This window comes from Anolis sagrei, chromosome 2 (genome assembly GCF_037176765.1).
Source record: "Anolis sagrei isolate rAnoSag1 chromosome 2, rAnoSag1.mat, whole genome shotgun sequence".
In the NCBI taxonomy this organism is placed as follows: domain Eukaryota; kingdom Metazoa; phylum Chordata; class Lepidosauria; order Squamata; family Dactyloidae; genus Anolis; species Anolis sagrei.
In genome coordinates this window covers 8,776,209-8,793,218 of record NC_090022.1, presented here as the reverse complement: position 1 = coordinate 8,793,218, position 17,010 = coordinate 8,776,209, and the positions used below count along the sequence as shown (strand labels likewise).

The 17,010-nt window shown below is 45.5% G+C and overlaps 1 pseudogene; it reads left to right on the top strand.

Annotated features, from left to right (window-relative positions):
- The window catches only part of LOC132765781 (zinc finger protein 585A-like), a 46,239-nt pseudogene extending 33,229 nt beyond the window's left edge, over positions 1-13,010 (top strand).
- Positions 13,011-17,010: the final 4,000 nt, after the last annotated feature.

The window sequence follows — 17,010 nt, the reverse complement described above, 5'->3', positions numbered from 1 at the left end:
CCCAACCGCAAGGCAGGCTAGAGCCCGAACGGTTCCCTAGCAGAAGAGCCCGAGGCGATCAGCCCTTGGCAGCTAGGCAGTCCGAAAGGGAAGGGCCCCCCTTTCCAGCGTAGCTCCAGCCAAGGCCGCAAAAGCGAGCTGAATTGCTATTCTGGACCTCAAACGTGGATGTTCGCTACCTCCCGCCAGGAATTTGTTACCGAGACCTAGAGAATCCCTCCCCAGTGGGCCGACTCCGAAGCTGGTTCAGAAAACCTAGAATCCCCTCCCACCTGACAGCCAAGGCAGCCCGCGGTTGATTTCTTACCCGTCCGGACGTTTTCTTCCCCCCTTCCGCGTCGGTCACTCCTCTTCCAGGAAGTCCTTGGATCAAGGCTTCCCTGGCGCTCCTTTGTGCCGAAACTCTAGGTCAGAGCTTGGGAGGAAGTGGCTGCGGGAGAATTTGTAGTTTTGTCAAGAAGGAGAGTCCAAATTAAGAGAGGCGCCTCTTTTCCCAAGCCGTTCCTCCTTTGCTGCTGGCCCAAAGAATCAGACCAAGGCGCCTGCTTGAAAATTTAGGCTATAATTTAGTCTGGACCTCAAGCAGAGTCCCTTCGTGGAAAGCCAAATGATATCGAGCTCTTTTGGGAGGGTCTTCCCAGCGGGGAAGATCCCTGGAGATCGCAAAAGGGATCTTTGACCTTGGTGAGCTGCCAGCAAAAGCCAATCCAAAGCGCAAAATATTAAGAATTAATCCCACCAGAGGCTGAAGAGGTATCCAGTGACCGAAGCGTTTATTTAGCGATTCAGCTGAAAAGGATGCATTACAGGGATATTTCCTCTATAAGCATGCAGTACAGTGAATTTCAGGCATATTTATACAGGCAAAACAAAGAAATCCCGGTTTGAATCTCCCGCCCGCCTCCTGTCAGTTCCCTCTGTCCTGATTGGCCGGCTCCAGAACAGCTGGGAGGAGGCTTGGCCGCTGGTCCCGCCTTCCCTCCAATCACCGGCCGCTGTCGCTTCCAGGGGGCCAATCAGAGCCCTTGGAGCGCCTCCGGAGATTGTCCAATCAGCGGCTAGGAGGCGGGACGTATCTTGACAGCGCAGAGGGGCGGATTGCCTGGAGGCGTCCGCCAGCTGGTTGAACACCTTTTGTTCTTCGCACGGCAGGGAGGCGGAAGGGGAGACAAGGGATTTCCTGGGTTCCGATAAAGGATGTGTATAGGCAAAAAAGGGTGGCTATGGGTGGTGTCTGGATCTCAACCCTGTGGCGAAGGGAGTCCTTTGTCACAAGGGAGCGTACACAAAACACCATGATTGATTTAATCAGTCTGTTTTTCCGGGCTTTTTGGCTGACAAATCTCTGGCTTTGTTCGTCTGACTCTGAAAACAAAGCCACAAGATTTGCCAGTACTGATCCATGCAATGTCAATATGAATGGAGTTTCTTCCAAGGAAATTGGATTTCCTTAACTGTAATCCCCGGGTCACATACTTTAGTAGGGTAAAGTTCAGAGGGAGAAAAGGTGGGGGAGAGGGTCAGGGTACATTTCATAGATTTCATATTTTTCCATATCATATACATTCTTCATAAACTTTCATAAGCTCATAGATTTCATAAAGGGGGGTCCCCATCCCATCCCAATCCCATCCCAGCAAAGTTTATTAGAAGTTACAATAATTGATAAAGGCAATCCATCAGAGTTCTTGAGGTATGATCTGCTTGGCAAGGACACACACACAGATGGGGGCCATTCTCCCCAAGCGGCTTGGCTTTGAGTTCGTAGAGGAAGTACGTGATAATAGGACATCAAGTCAATCAGTGAGGGCAGAAAGGTCCGCAAAGAGTCTAAAATGGTGGAGAGTGGGGCAATGTCCTTTGGGGAACTGCATTTCCCTGATCAGGGGCCAGGGTCCGGTGCACAAGCCAGAGAATTCGCAGAGAGAAAACAGGAACCCAGTTATGTGTGCTGGGTCAGGAAGCAGCAGAATCCATTTTCCGGCCCTTGGCGAACTACAAATACTTGGGGGGGGAGATGCTCTGCATCAGTTAGACCACATCTGGAATATTGTGTCCAATTCTGGGCACCACAATTCAAGAGAGATATTGACAAGCTGGAATGTGTCCAGCGGAGAGCGACTAAAATGATAAAGAGTCTGGAGAACAAGCCCTATGAGGAGCGGCTTAAGGAGCTGGGCATGTTTAGCCTGAGGAAGAGAAGGCTGAGAGGGGATATGATAGCCATGTATAAATATGTGAGAGGAAGCCACAGGGAGGAGGGAGCAAGCTTGTTTTCTGCTTCCTTGGAGACTAGGATGCGGAACAATGGCTTCAAACTACAAGAGAGGAGATTCCACCGTAACATGAGGAAGAATTTCCTGACTGTGAGAGCCATTCAGCAGTGGAACTCTCTGCCCCGGAGTGTGGTGGAGGCTCCTTCTTTGGAAGCTTTTAAGCAGTGGCTGGATGGCCATCTGTCGGGGGTGATTTGAATGCAATATTCTTGCTTCTTGGCAGGGGGTTGGACTGGATGGCCCATGAAGTCTCTTCCAACTCTTTGATTCTATGATTCTATGAAATACATAATACATATATTGGAAAATATATTTGATGTAACCATATTAGAAATAGGAGCTAGAAAATATACAAGAGAAATGTATTTATGCATGGCCATTTCACTTGACTTCTTAAAAGCTGCAAAATTAGAAACGCCAGCATCTAGGAAAGGAATGTCTTGAGGACTGGCATTTCAAGAGGCCGATAGGGTGCGGTACCAGGCACCTTATCGTAGGCTTGACTAATGAAGTGTCCGTTAAGAGGCTTCAGGAAGACCTTATCTTAAGGATGGATGGAGACTCTTGCTATCAGGTCCGGTAGACATTCTGGCGCTGGTGTTCATTAATAGCCACTCTTTAGATAGAACACTAATGAAGTTCCTGACAAGGTGTTGAGTTTGAAAATATGCTATTGAAGGCAATGTAAAAGTAGAATTGTGAAGTCTATATGATGCATGCATAATTATTTCAAAAGGTATATAAACCAAGCCTTTCCTTTGTTCTGTCCCCTTCTTTCCTGGCTTACCAGGAGGGTCCATATCCGGTTGGCGCCAACCGAGAATAAAGGCCGTGCTTTTCAAGTCTCAGGATCTCTCTTTGTCTCTCTTCTCCCTGCCATTTCAATGTAGGTAGTAAAGGTAAAGGTTGTCCCCTGACATTAAGTCCAGTAGTGTCTGACTCTGGGGTGTGGTGCTCATCTCCATTTCTAAGCCGAAGAGCCAGCGTTGTCATTTGAAAAAAAAATAACAAAAACATAAATTAATAGGAAAGCAAGCCCTTTTAGTCAGTCATGTCCTCCATCTCAGCAGTGGCATTTCTATTTCAGTCCGAGTCCTGCAGAATGAACAAATCAGAATTAACTCCCCCAACCACCGTTTGAGTGTATTGGAACAGGTCACCAAAATCTCAATTTTCTAATCTTCTTTTGTCACTGTGGTGTCTTTGCTGCTTGTCTAGGTGCAGAGCGCTTTTGAAGATGAGACCACTGAGATTGAAAAGTCTCTTTCAGACACCATTTGTGCTGTCACAGTTGGGGACAACGAATTCATCACAATTGGTAATGTATCCGGCAGGATTACCTCCTCTGAAATGTCTAACCTGTGTGACTTGCTGATTGAAAAAGAAAATATGCCACTTGAATGAACAGTAAAGAATATGTAGTTTACTCTTCTTAATTCAGAACAATATATGTATAATGTGATCAGTTGCACCAACTCACATAATGTCCTTTTGTGAGAGATTTAAAATTATCTTTCTTTTGCCAACTGGAGAAACTCCCTCCAGTAGCTTAGAAGCAAAAACATACTCCAAACTCTCTCTTCTTCTTTTTTCTTCTCTGTTAACCTGCATAGCTCAAGCCTGAACAAAAATGTAACAGTATCCAAAAGTCCGTGGCTCAGCCAGCTTCCCTAGTGTAAGCTGACCAATCAACTTCATGCATCTTATTTACAGTTCACACACACACACACACTGATTCTTTGCACACCGCACGCTGGGCCCGTGCATATGACTGTAGACAGGACATAAATTCTGTGTGCCCAACGGGATGCCGGGGCTGCCTCAGATTAAAGGCCCTTAGATTCCTCCAAACAGAGTCTTTAGAACGCTTAAAGTACATCCAACAAAGTTCTTTATTGATGAAAACAAACAGGTACTTTCAAGGTTTCTTAACAGTCTATTGGCTCTTGCAATCTTGTTCACTGGGAACAGGCACTATCTTCTTAACTGTAATTAACTAATGGGGAAATCCTTAACTTCTAATCTGGGCAGTCTGTACTTGCCTCTGTTGGCGTGGAGCCTCTGCACCCGGTACCAACTGCGTCTGGCTTCCGCGAGCGACCCTTACCAAGCAGAGCTTTGTAGACTTCCAGGGAAAAAGAAGGAGTTCAGGTTGCTGTGATGGCTGGCTGAAGTCCCTCAGCGAAGGAGCTGTAAGGCTGTATAACTCCAGTCAGGCTGTAGGCTGTATATCTCCCCGGCTAAGCCGTAGAAGACGAAGCTTTCTACAGGAGCTACTTCGTTTTATGTCCTGTGCGAAAGGCTTCTCTGTGAGAACTGAACCCCAAAAGGCTCCTATTCCCTCCAAAACTAAAAAAGGGACGGGACCAGGGAACCTAACGATAATTGACAGGTGGCTTGCCCTATGATTGCAAACTATAACAGGAAGCCACCCTGCTGCAACATCCCAAGCCTGGGATTGCAAACAAACATTTAATGCAAAGCAAACAAAATTGGAGCTCCTGGTACAGCTGTACCAGCACAGACATGCTCTGTGTTACAGAAGATGACATATCTTAGTTTTCTCCAATATTTCTCATACTGGAGGGGAGAGAATGCGCTCAGAGATTGGGGGGCTGCATTGGGCACACAAGAGACGTTGGAAGACTCAACACCCATTGGCCCCATGCATTATTTTGCATTTTCTTTTTTTCTAAGCTCCCCCTCTTCAGGGTCCCAAGGATTTGGCAGTTAATTTTGTCATGTGCATTCAATCCTACAACATTTCAGGTCTCAAAAAGGCCTTTCTTTAAAACTGGAACTGACTTTCAAGCAGGGTTATGGATTGAAGAATATAGGGGGCATTTGCAGCTATTTTTGTAAAAAACAAAAACAAAATGGAGAACCTGGGAGCTTAAAAATGGTGTTGTCAGGAGACAATTCCCTACAATATTTACCTGTGCAACCTTCAATTGTTAGAGACCCTAAATTGGGTCTTCTTAGGTCCATGCAGTCACGGGAACACATAAGGAAGGAGACAGTCCCAAAAGAGATAAAAAAACAAAGTTTATTTTAATTTCTTCATGAAGAAGACGGACAGCCTGGTAGCATGTGCAGATGCTACCCTTCAAGTGACTGCCATGCCCCCTTGGTTTTGGACCACCAAATATATAACCTCAAGTAAACAAGAACATTTTTTTTTGTCATGGAAAGTACTCTCTTTCCAGCCCCCTCCCTTGACCTTTTGATGGAAAGTACCTTCTTGTACCTGCAGACTCTGCGCTTCAAAAAACAACCTTTGAAGTTAACCACAACACAACATCCTGTGTAAGAAAGTACCTTCTTGTACCTCTACATGTCACATCTTGTTTCTTAAAAACATTTTCTTCCGTATTGCTCTTTTTAAGTCAGAGAAAAGGCTATGTATCTCTTTTGCTGTTAATTTCATTCAAAGCCCCTTGCTTAGCATCCTTCACAATGATAATTGATTCCTCTGTTTCTCTTAGGATGTTTAGGGTGGCAGGTATTAGAGTTGTGTGCAGAATTCGTTCTTACCATTTCTACCATTTGTTTCGTATCTTCCGTTTCTCCGGAAGCATGAAACGAGAAACCCTCTCCCTGCATGAAACTCTGCTCGACATGAAAGCAGATTCTGTGTGCATCCCAACTTGCCTCCTTGCTTGGGGAGAGTGTGTGTGTGTGGCGGGACATGCAGGCAGGCCCAGAGCTCGGTTGGAGACACGCTTCCAGCCTGCCTGCACGCCCCACCACACACGCACTCTCAGAGTGTGTGGCAAGGCATGTGTGGTGGGGTGTGCACACAGACCAGGAGCGCGTCTGCAGCTGACTGCCTCTTACTCTAGAGCAGTGGTTTTCAACCTGTGGGTTCCCAGGTGTTTTGGTCTACAACTCCCAGAAATCGCAGCCAGTTGTTAGGATTTCTGGGAGTTGAAGCCCCAAAGATCTGGAGATCCACAGGTTGACAACCACTGCTCTAGAGTAAGAGGCTCTTAGCTGCAGGTACTGGCAAGTGTGCATACTTTCCTGGCCTGCCTGCCTGCACCGCCACATATGCACTCTCTTTCCACGAAGAGTGCATGAGTAGCATGGAGTACAGGCAGGACCGGAAAGCATGCGCACCTGCTAGTGTCTACTTACTCTAGAATCATAGAATCATTGAGCTGGTAGAGATTTTGTGGGCCATCTAGTCCAATCCCTTGCCAAGAAGCAGGAAAATTACAGGTAGGTCACATATAACAAAAAGACAAAGCAGTCCACGTTAAAGAGCTAGAACCCAAATCCAAGAGGAATTTCAAAAGCAGACGGTGGGGCAGACTTCCAAAGCAAGGAACTGTGGGGCCAGCCTGGAAAAGGGACTGGTCTTACCCTCCTTGATGTCTCTCCTTTCTCCCACAGGCAATGGAACGTGGCCAAGTGGTAGTAGCCCATCTTTTCGTGATTCTTTACAAATAAGAGATTCTGCAAGACCAGATCAGGTAGGCAATAGGATGCCTGGATTTGGGGCGGGCGGGCGGGGGGAGGGATGAAGTCACCATGTCCATGGCAAACGTCAGCCCTCCAAGTGTTTTATTTATTTATTTACTATTTATTTACTGGGTTGTTGTAAGTTTTTTCAGGCTATATGGCCATGTTCTAGAGGCATTTTCTCCTGATGTTTTGCCTGCATCTATGGCAAGCATCCTCAGAGGTAGTGAGGTCTGTTGGAACTAGGAAAAAGGGGTTTATATATCTGCAGAATGACCAGGGTGGGACAAAGGACTCTTGTCTGTTGGAGCTAGGTGTGAATGTTTCAACTGACCATCTTGATTAGCATTTGATGGCCTGGCAGTGCCTGGAGCAATCTTTTGTTGAGAGGTGATTATTTATATTTGTATACCGCTTTTCTCAGCCCTTGGGCGACTCAAAGCGGTTAACAATAGCAAAATTCAATGCTCAAAACATCATAAAACAGTTAAAAATGATTAAAACAATAGCGTAATAAAAATCAATTAAACATCTCATCAGCGTCTCATAGTTAAGATCAAGATCCAGTCTCATCATCCATTGTTCCATATTCCTATATTAATTACACTGCCTATTCAAATGCCTGCTCGAACAACTAGGTCTTCACTTTCCTCCGAAATGCTAACAGGGAGGGAGCCGATCTAATTTTTGTAGGAAGAGCATTCCACAGCCGAGGGGCCACCACTGAGAAGGCCCTGTCTCTCGTCCCCGCCAACCGTACTTGTGATGCAGGTGGGACCGAGAGCAGGGCCTTCCCAGATGATCTTAACATCCTAACTGGTTCATAGGAGGAGATGTGTTTGGACAGGTAAGTTGGGCCAGAACCGTTTAGACTTCAACTCCCACAACTTCCTATTAGGTTGTTAGGAATTGTGAGAGGAAGTCCAAAACACCTGGAGGGCCAAAGTTTGCCCATGCGTGCCCTAACTGAGCCTCTTTCTTTTCCTTTCTTTCCACCCTAGAGGCTTACAATGAATGACTTCTTACAAGAAGTCAATCACAAATGGCCTGTTTTTCCTTTTCAAGTGTGGTTGCATTTCCTCCTTGCAGTCAACATTTCTTTGTTTCCAGGTGAACTTTGAAGATGTGTCTGTGGACTTCACAGAGGAGGAGTGGGCCCTCTTGGATCCTGGCCAAAGAGCCTTGCACCAGCAAGTCATGGAGGAGAATTTAGGGATGGTGTCCTCTCTGGGTAAAGTTCCTTTATGCTTGTGGTTATCCAAATTAGTTTACATGTGTTAGGAATCATCTACTGCATATAACAAACAAACAAAGGGGAATTACATTTTCACTCAGCATTCACACCACATGTACACACATTCAACTTCAGGCATTCAGATATTACCAAAGCATTTTCTCCCTCCTTGGAGAAGCACCTGTTAGGCCAGACCCTGCTTTCCTGCAGCCTGCCAATGCATAGTTCCATAACTTCTATAACTTCAGAACGCCAAAATGCCAAAACTTCTCCCCTAAAGCAATGCCAAGGACCAGATCTCTGTTTTCCATACAGCAGAACCTGACTCCCTGCACAAAATCTAAGACTCCAGAAGCACACTTCTTCCTCTTCCCTTGAGAAAGAAGCCCCAAAGTGACCAGACTGCTCCCGTGCAAATCTGCCACTCTCCATATGTACACTATCTCTCTCCTTCCCATGGAGCAGAGCATGGCGGGTGGAACAGACTCCTCAGGTCTGCCACAACTTGAGCATTATTAGACTGAGTCTTTTATAGGAATATTCTCCTGATGTCATCGCAAAGTTGTAAATCAATGATAGACTTCTTCCATCCTGGCTCCATCTCAGTTTCCTGGCCAGATGTTGACTCTTCTTGATTGGTGTAGACAAACACAAGGCTTGTGTTGACTCCCTTCTTAACATGGTAAACATTTATGTTATCACTGTCCCCGGAGCCCCCAGCGGCGCAGTGGGTTAAACCCTTGTGCTGGCAGGACTGAAGACCGACAGGTCGCAGTTTCAAATCCGGGGAGAGGCAGACATGAGAGAAGCCTATCACAAGGATGATAAAAACATCAAATCATCCAGGCATCCCCTGGGCAACGTCCTTGCAGTCGGCCAATTCTCTCACATCAGAAGCGACTTGCAATTTCTCAAGTAGCTCCTGACACGACAAAAAAAATAATCACTGTACCAATTCTTATCAGAGATTACTTTTCAGTTCTTATTAGCAAGTTTTAATTACAGTCCAGCAAGCAGGTTTAGTCATTGCGGGCCTTAATATTGTCTGGTTTGGAAGTCTGTAGTAGACCCCCACAATGAGATCCCTGCTGTTTCTTCCCCTTTAATGGTTTTTCTCAGATACTCTCAACCTGAGTTCCAAGAATAATATTATTATCACAGTTATAATCATCCTTGATATACAATGCTGTTTCTCCTCCTTTCTTGCTTGGTCTATTTACGTTCAAAAAGAACCTTAAAACCTGGCTCTTCCACTTTGCCTTTGGCGAGTAGGTGCACAATATGACACCATTGCAGCCCTCAACACTCTTCCCACTGGAATACACGCCCCCCAAATGGGAAGTTTAGCATCACAACTCTGTGTGTTTTTATGAGTTCCCTGCAAATAACTTGCCCCTATTTTTATCTCATTAGAGTCTTTTAATTGTTTTATCCTGTACATGTGGCTTGCCCATTGTTATTGTGATTGTACTTATTGGAATGTTACTTTATGACTGTGTTTATACTTTTTTCCCCTTTATGTACTTTTGATGGTGATGTTTATTGTTTATGCTCTGGTTTTATCTTGTTGTAATATGTTGTCCGGGCTTGGCCCCATGTAAGCCGCTCAGAGTCCCCATTGGGGAGATTTATTTATTCATTTATCGTGTCAGGATCAACCAGACATTTCTATTACATTTTTAACAAAACAAACAAACAAACAGACAAAACACAAAGTCTGCAAGCTTGGTAGTTGTCTTTTGTCCAGTATCTGGCCACTTGGAGTACACATGATGCCATGAATTTAGCTTAACTGCATGGCATCAGACACATCAAGGGTTTTAAATTTTCTTGTTCCAAAAGTAAAGGGGATTCCTGAGAGATTTGGGGTAAGCAGTTAGATCTTCCCCAAGCCTGGTTTAGACATGATTTTTTTTCAGATTTCTGTCTTGCTATAGTTTTGGGAGCAAATAATAATAATAGTAAACTTTATTTATATCCCGCTACCATCTCCCCAAAGGGGACTTGGGCCGGCTACCATGAGGCCAAGCCCAAAAATAATACAGCAAAGTTAAACACAAAATAACAGAAAAATTACATCACAACAAAATACATAAAGTAACAAAATAAAATAAACAGTGCAAAACAACATAATAAAAATCAAACACAAAGGGTGGGCCAAATGTGTAAGATAAAATGTTAAAACGTTAAAACCCTGGGTGAAATAGAATTTATGAGAAAGGAGCCCAAGAAGGAGAAGCAGTGGGGTTTGGTCTTCATTAGATTCAGATTCCTAGTGCCCCCTAAGACAAGGCTTACCTGAAGCAGAAGGAAACAAAATGGCTTCTTGCTTCCTCAACTTCTGTGGGAGCACCACTGCCCCTTGAGTTCAGGCCCTGGCTTTTATAGGGTAAACAGGAAGCAACAACGAATCAGTCTGAGTCATTCTGAGAACAATGAGCCTCGCCCCGCCTCTCAAACAAAGCAGACACTCAGCAGCTAATTTTAAAAACACACTCAGATTCCTAGTGCCCCCTAAGACAAGGCTTACCTGAAGCAGAAGGGAACAAAATGGCTTCTTGCTTCCTCAACTTCTGTGGGAGCACCACTGCCCCTTGAGTTCAGGCCCTGGCTTTTATAGGGTAAACAGGAAGCAACAACGAATCAGTCTGAGTCATTCTGAGAACAATGAGCCTCGCCCCGCCTCTCAAACAAAGCAGACACTCAGCAGCTAATTTTAAAAACACACTCAGATTCCTAGTGCCCCCTAAGACAAGGCTTACCTGAAGCAGAAGGGAACAAAATGGCTTCTTGCTTCCTCAACTTCTGTGGGAGCACCACTGCCACTTGAGTTCAGGCCCTGGCTTTTATAGGGTAAACAGGAAGCAACAACGAGTCAGTCTGAGTCACTCTGAGAACAATGAGCCTCGCCCCGCCTCTCAAAGCAGACACTCAGCAGCTAATTTTAAAAACACACTCAGATTCCTAGTGCCCCCTAAGACAAGGCTTACCTGAAGCAGAAGGGAACAAAATGGCTTCTTGCTTCCTCAACTTCTGTGGGAGCACATTAAGAAAAGGGGAAAGTGCATTATGAGGACAACTATAGGTGGAAACAAATAAAATGGGTTGAATGGTCACTCTCCGAAGGCACTTCGGAAGAGCTTTTAGATTTTTCTTAAAGGCTGCTAGAGTGGGGGATTGCCTAATTTCACCAGGTAGCGAGTTCCAAAGCTGGGGGGCCAAAGCGGAGAAGGCTCTCACCCTCGTTCCCACAGGTCATGCCAGTGATAGAGGAAGGGGCAAAAGGAGGGCCTCTCCAGAAAATTTAAGAGATCATGCAGGTTTATGGTAGGAGATGGGGTCACAAAGGTAAGTGGGTCTCAAACCATTCAGGGCTTTACAGGTCATAACCTGCACTTTGAATTGGGACCGGAAGATGAAAAGACAAAAGGAGGTTTTCTTTCATTAAAATTATGGTTAAGGGCTATCTTAGGTAAATGCATATTGCAATTTGCATAGTTTTCAATCATTCAAGGAGAACTTTAATCTAATCTAATCTTTTCTTTTCACATTTCCTTCCATATCAAACCATGTAACTAGAGGCAAAACCATTTAAATGTTTGGAATATGGACAGAATTTCAACTGGAAAGAAAAGCCCACGTGCCATCAGGCAACTCACACCGGAGAGAAACCGTTTAAATGCTCAGACTGTGGAAAGAGCTTCAGCCACAAGAAGTACCTTGTTCGTCATCAGGCAACACACACAGGAGAGAAACCGTTTATCTGCACTGTGTGTGGAAAGAGCTTCAGTCAGAAGTCAAACCTTGTTTGTCATCAGGCAACCCACACAGGAGAGAAACCATTTATATGTTCAGTGTGTGGAAAGAGTTTCAGTCGGAAGTCGCACCTTGCTCTTCATCAAGTGACACACACAGGACAGAAACCATTTGTATGTTCAGAATGTGGGAAAAGCTTCAGCCAGAAGGCACAACTTGTTCGTCATCAGTCAACTCACACAGGAGAAAAACCATTTATATGCTTTGAGTGTGGAAAAAGCTTCAGTCAGAAGTCAAACCTTGTTGTTCATCAGACGACACACACGGGAGAGAAACCGTTCAAATGTTCAGAGTGTGAAAAGAGCTTCTGCCGAAAGACACACCTGGTTCGTCACCAGTCAATTCACATAGGAGAGAAGCCATTCGCATGCTTAGAGTGTGGAAAGAGCTTCAGCCGGAAGGCATGCCTCATTCTCCACCAGGCAACTCACACAGGAGAGAAAGCATTTATATGCTTGGAGTGTGGGAAGAGCTTCTCTCAGAAATCGCACCTTGTTTTCCATCAGAGAAACCACACAGGAGAAAAACCATTCAAATGTTCCGTGTGTGGAAAGAGCTTCTGTCGGAAGTCGCATCTTGTTCGTCATCAGTCCATTCACACAGGAGAGAGGCCATTCAAATGCTCCGAATGTGAAAAGCGCTTCAGTCAGAAGTCACACCTTGTTCTTCATCAATCCGTTCACACGGGGAAGAGACCATTTAAATGCTCGGAGTGCGGAAGGACCTTCAATCAGAGGTCCCATCTTGTTTTTCATCAGGGAACTCACACGGGAGAGAATCCAAAGTCTAGAAAGAGCTTCACTAATACGGCACACCCTGATCATCTTCAGGCAACCCACACCATTTACATGTTTAAACTGTGGAAATAACTCCACTCATAAGAGAAACCTTACCAATCGTCAAAGCTGTCACACAGGAAAGGAGCCATTAAAAATGTTTATAATGCGGGAAGAACTTCTATTGGGAGAAAAGCCTCCATTCCCATCAGGCAACTCACACAGGTGGGAAAGCATCTAAATGCTTGGTGTGTGGGAAATGTCTGTCTTTTTAAATATATATATATATAGGAAGATTACATTGAAAGTGGGAGGATATAATTAGTTTGGATAGGAAAATGGGAGCAATAGAAACCAAGTGTAGAGAGAGAAAAGGAAAAGAGAGGAAAAAAAGAAAAAATAGTAATAATAATTTAAAAAATAAAAATATTGTTGATTTCCATCCAGTCTTTGGTGGTCTTTAAAGTCTCTTTTATTCCTTCAGAATTTTCTGTGTTTCAAAAACCCGTCTGCTTCCCCTCTATTTTCTCCCTTATATATGATTTACTTTTTTTAAATGATAATTTCTATTTTCCGTTGTTTGAAATAGTCTTTTACTGGGTCCCAGTTTGTATATTTTTTGGAATCCCTTGGTTTGAGGATAGCCAGTAGGTTAGTTTATCCCTATCTATTTATTTACAGTATTTATATTTATTTATTTACTTACTTACAGTATTTCTCACCCCTGGGGGGACTCAGGGTGAATTACATTGTATACTTACTTACTTACTTACTTACTTAGGCGATCCCTCGTTGGACGAGTAAGATGGTCTTCCATTATGGATTTCCTTGTGGGTCCGTATGTGGCTGTGGAGCCCTATTCTTGCTCTGCATCTTCTTCCGCAGTGAGGGCATTGGTTTCCAGGTGGAAGGCGGTCCCGGTCGGGGTTGGCTTGACGCGCCTTCCTCCTGGCACGTTTCTCTCTTTCACCCTCCACTCATGCCTCCTCAAATTCTGCAGCGCTGCTGGTCACAGCTGACCTCCAGCTGGAGTGCTCAAGGGCCAGGGCTTCCCAGTTCTCAGTGTCTATGCCAGAGTTTTTAAGGTTGGCTTTGAGCCCATCTTAATATAATATAATATAATATAATATAATATAATATAATATAATATAATATAATATAATAAATAATAATAAACTTTATTTATACCCCTCTACCATCTCCTGAGGGACTCGGTGCGGCTTACATGAGGCCGAGCCCACCATACATCAATGATAAAAGCAATAACAACAATTAATACAGACAATAAAATAAAAACTCATAACAAAATAAACAATAAACAATAGCGGTAACACAATGACGTTTAAAATCTATGGCTGGGCCAAATGTAATAATTAAAATGTAAGAATAATGCTGAGCATGGACAGATGAAATATGAACTAGGATAGAGTTTTCAGAGGGGGATGGGGTGTGCAGACATTCCTAGATCCATAATAAAGTGCATTTCGAGGACATATTGCTGGGAATTTCATTATTCTGGGAAGGCACACTGGAACAACCACATTTTCAGGCTCCTCCTAAGACTGTCAGGGTTGGGGCATGCCTGATGTCCTTGGGGAGTGAGATCCAGAGTCGAGGGGCCACCACCGAGAAGGCCCTCTCCCTCGTCCCCACCAATCGCGCCTGCGAAGGAGGTGGGAGCGTGAGCAGGGCCTCTCCAGATGATCGAAGGGGTCGTGTGGGTTCGTACACAGAGATGCGGTCACGCAGGTAGGAGGGTCCCAAACCATTCAGCGCTTTGTAGGTAAGAACCTGCACCTTGAATTGGGACTGGAAAATGAATGGCAGCCACATACATGGAAAACATTCAACGCCATAGACACAGCAAGCTACACAACATATATAGACAGACACAGAGGCAATTTAACATTCCAACTTTTTTTTCATTAGGGTATTCTGGCCACCAGGGGAGCTGTTGCTTCACCGTCCATTTGTGACACTGATGAAGTACTTCCTCATTCTTTGCAGGCTTGCTGGAGATTTTTATGGCATCGTAAATTAGTTAAATTAGCCTGCTCATGTAGGCAGTACCTAAATTTCATACTTGACAGATGCAACTGTCTTTCAGGCTGCAAAAGTTGACAGCAAGCTACACAAATTGGTCGGACGCTCATTCTGACTTGGGTTTTGGCCTGCATCAATAGTACAGTGTTTAGATCCAGGGAAGACATGCTCCCCATGCTCTATTCTGCCTTGGTTAGACCACACCTGGAATATTGTGTCAAATTCTGGGCACCACAATTCAAGAGAGATATTGACAAGCTGGAATGTGTCCAGCGGAGGGCGACTAAAATGATCAAGGGTCTGGAAAACAAGCCCTATGCGGAGCGGCTTAAGGAGCTGGGCAAGTTTAGCCTGAAGAAGAGAAGGCTGAAAGGAGACATGATAGCCATGTATAAGTATGTGAGAGGAAGTCATGGGGGGAGGGAGGGATCTTGTTTTCTGCTGCCCTGGAAACTGGGACACAATGGAGCAATGACTTCAGACTACAGGAAAGGAGATTCCACCTGAACATGAGGAAGAACTTCCTGACTGTGAGAGCTGTTCAGCAGTGGAACTCTCTGCCCTGGAGTGTGGTGGAGGCTCCTTCTTTGGAAGCTTTTAAACAGGGGCTGGATGGCCATCTGTCAGGGGTGCTTTGAATGCAATATTCCGACTTCTTGGCAGAATGGGGTTGGACTGGATGGCCCATGAGATCTCTTCCAACTCTAGGATTCTATGAGAGCTGTTCAGCAGTGGAACTCTCTGCCCTGGAGTGTGGTTGAGGCTCCTTCTTTGGAGGCTTTTAAACAGAGGCTGGGTGGCCATCTGTCTAGAGTGCTTTGAATGCAATATTCCTGCTTTTTGGCAGAATGGGGTTGGACTGGATGGCCCATGAGATCTCTTTCAACTCTAGGATTCTATGAGAGCTGTTCAGCAGTGGAACTCTCTGCCCCGGAGGGAGTGTGGTGGAGGCTCCTTCTTTGGAGGCTTTTAAACAGAGGCTGGATGGCTATCTGTCAGGGGTGCTTTGAATGCAATATTCCTACTTGGCAGAATGGGGTTGGACTGGATGGCCCATGAGATCTCTTCCAACTCTAGGATTCTGAGAGTTGTTCAGCAGTGGAACTCTCTGCCCTGGAGTTTGGTGGAGGCTCCTTCTTTGGCCATCTTTGGCTGGTAGGCTGTTAGGAATTGTGGGAGTTGAAGTCCAAAATACCTGGAGGGAGGGCCAACTTGGCCCAGGCCTGATCTAAACAGAAAGACACACTTAAGGGTTAAAACAAACAACAGGGACGTCCTAGAGAGAAAGAAGGAAGTACCTCATACATTCGAAGTCCCGCCCTTTCCGGCCAGCGGTGAGTTGTGCTGCCTCAGTTGCAGGAAGAGGAAGCAGCCACCCACCGGAAGAGGCAGAGCCGGATGTGAGCCAGGCTCCTTCTTCCTGTCCCGGGAAGAGACGTCTTTTCCTGTCCTGCGCAGATGTCACAACGTCTCTATGGGCAAGTTTATTCTTTCTGCCTCTCCCTCTTCCTGTTTCCTTTCTCAGCTTCTTCCTTCCTGGCTCTTGCAAGGATTGGATGGAGGGCGCCCTCTAGGCCCAGCTGCTAGGATGGCGTTTGAACCAGAGACCCCCAAAGACCATCCAGCCTGACCCCCTTCTGCCAGGCAGGAAGGCACAATCCAAGCACTCCTGACAGATGGCCATCCGGGCTCTGCTTAGAAACCCCTCCAAAGAGAAAAAGACCTCTCCTCCACCAGGTTCTACTATGCAAGGGCTCTTGCTCCCAGGAAGTTTAAAAGGACCTTAACAGGTTAGAGATCTCACATCTCACCATACTAAAACAGTGGATGTGGCTCTTAATGAGACATGCCGCATTATCACGGGGTGTCTGCGTCCTACACCACTGGAGAAATTACACTGCTTAGCCAGCATGGCACCACCTGACATCCGCCGGGAAGTAGCAGCCAATAGTGAAAGGACCAAGGCAGAGACATCTCCAGCTCATCCCCTGTTTGGGTATCAGCCAGCACGTCAACGACTTAAATCTAGACATAGTTTTCTAAGATCTACAGAGACACTCGCTGGAACACCTCAGCAAGCGAGAGTCCAAAAGTGGCAGGCTCAAACCCAGAACCTCAATCAATGGCTGATACCAAATGAGAGACTCCCCCCTGGGCACACAGAAAACTGGGCGACTTGGAAGGCACTGAACAGACTGCGCTCTGGCACCATGAGATGCAGAGCCAACCTCAAGAAATGGGGCCACAAAGTGGAATCCACGACATGCGAGTGCGGAGAGCAAACCACTGACCACCTGCTGCAATGCACCCTGAGCCCTGCCACATGTACAATGGAGGACCTTCTTATAGTAACACCAGAGGCACTTCAAGTGGCCAGCTACTGGTCAAAGGACATTTAATC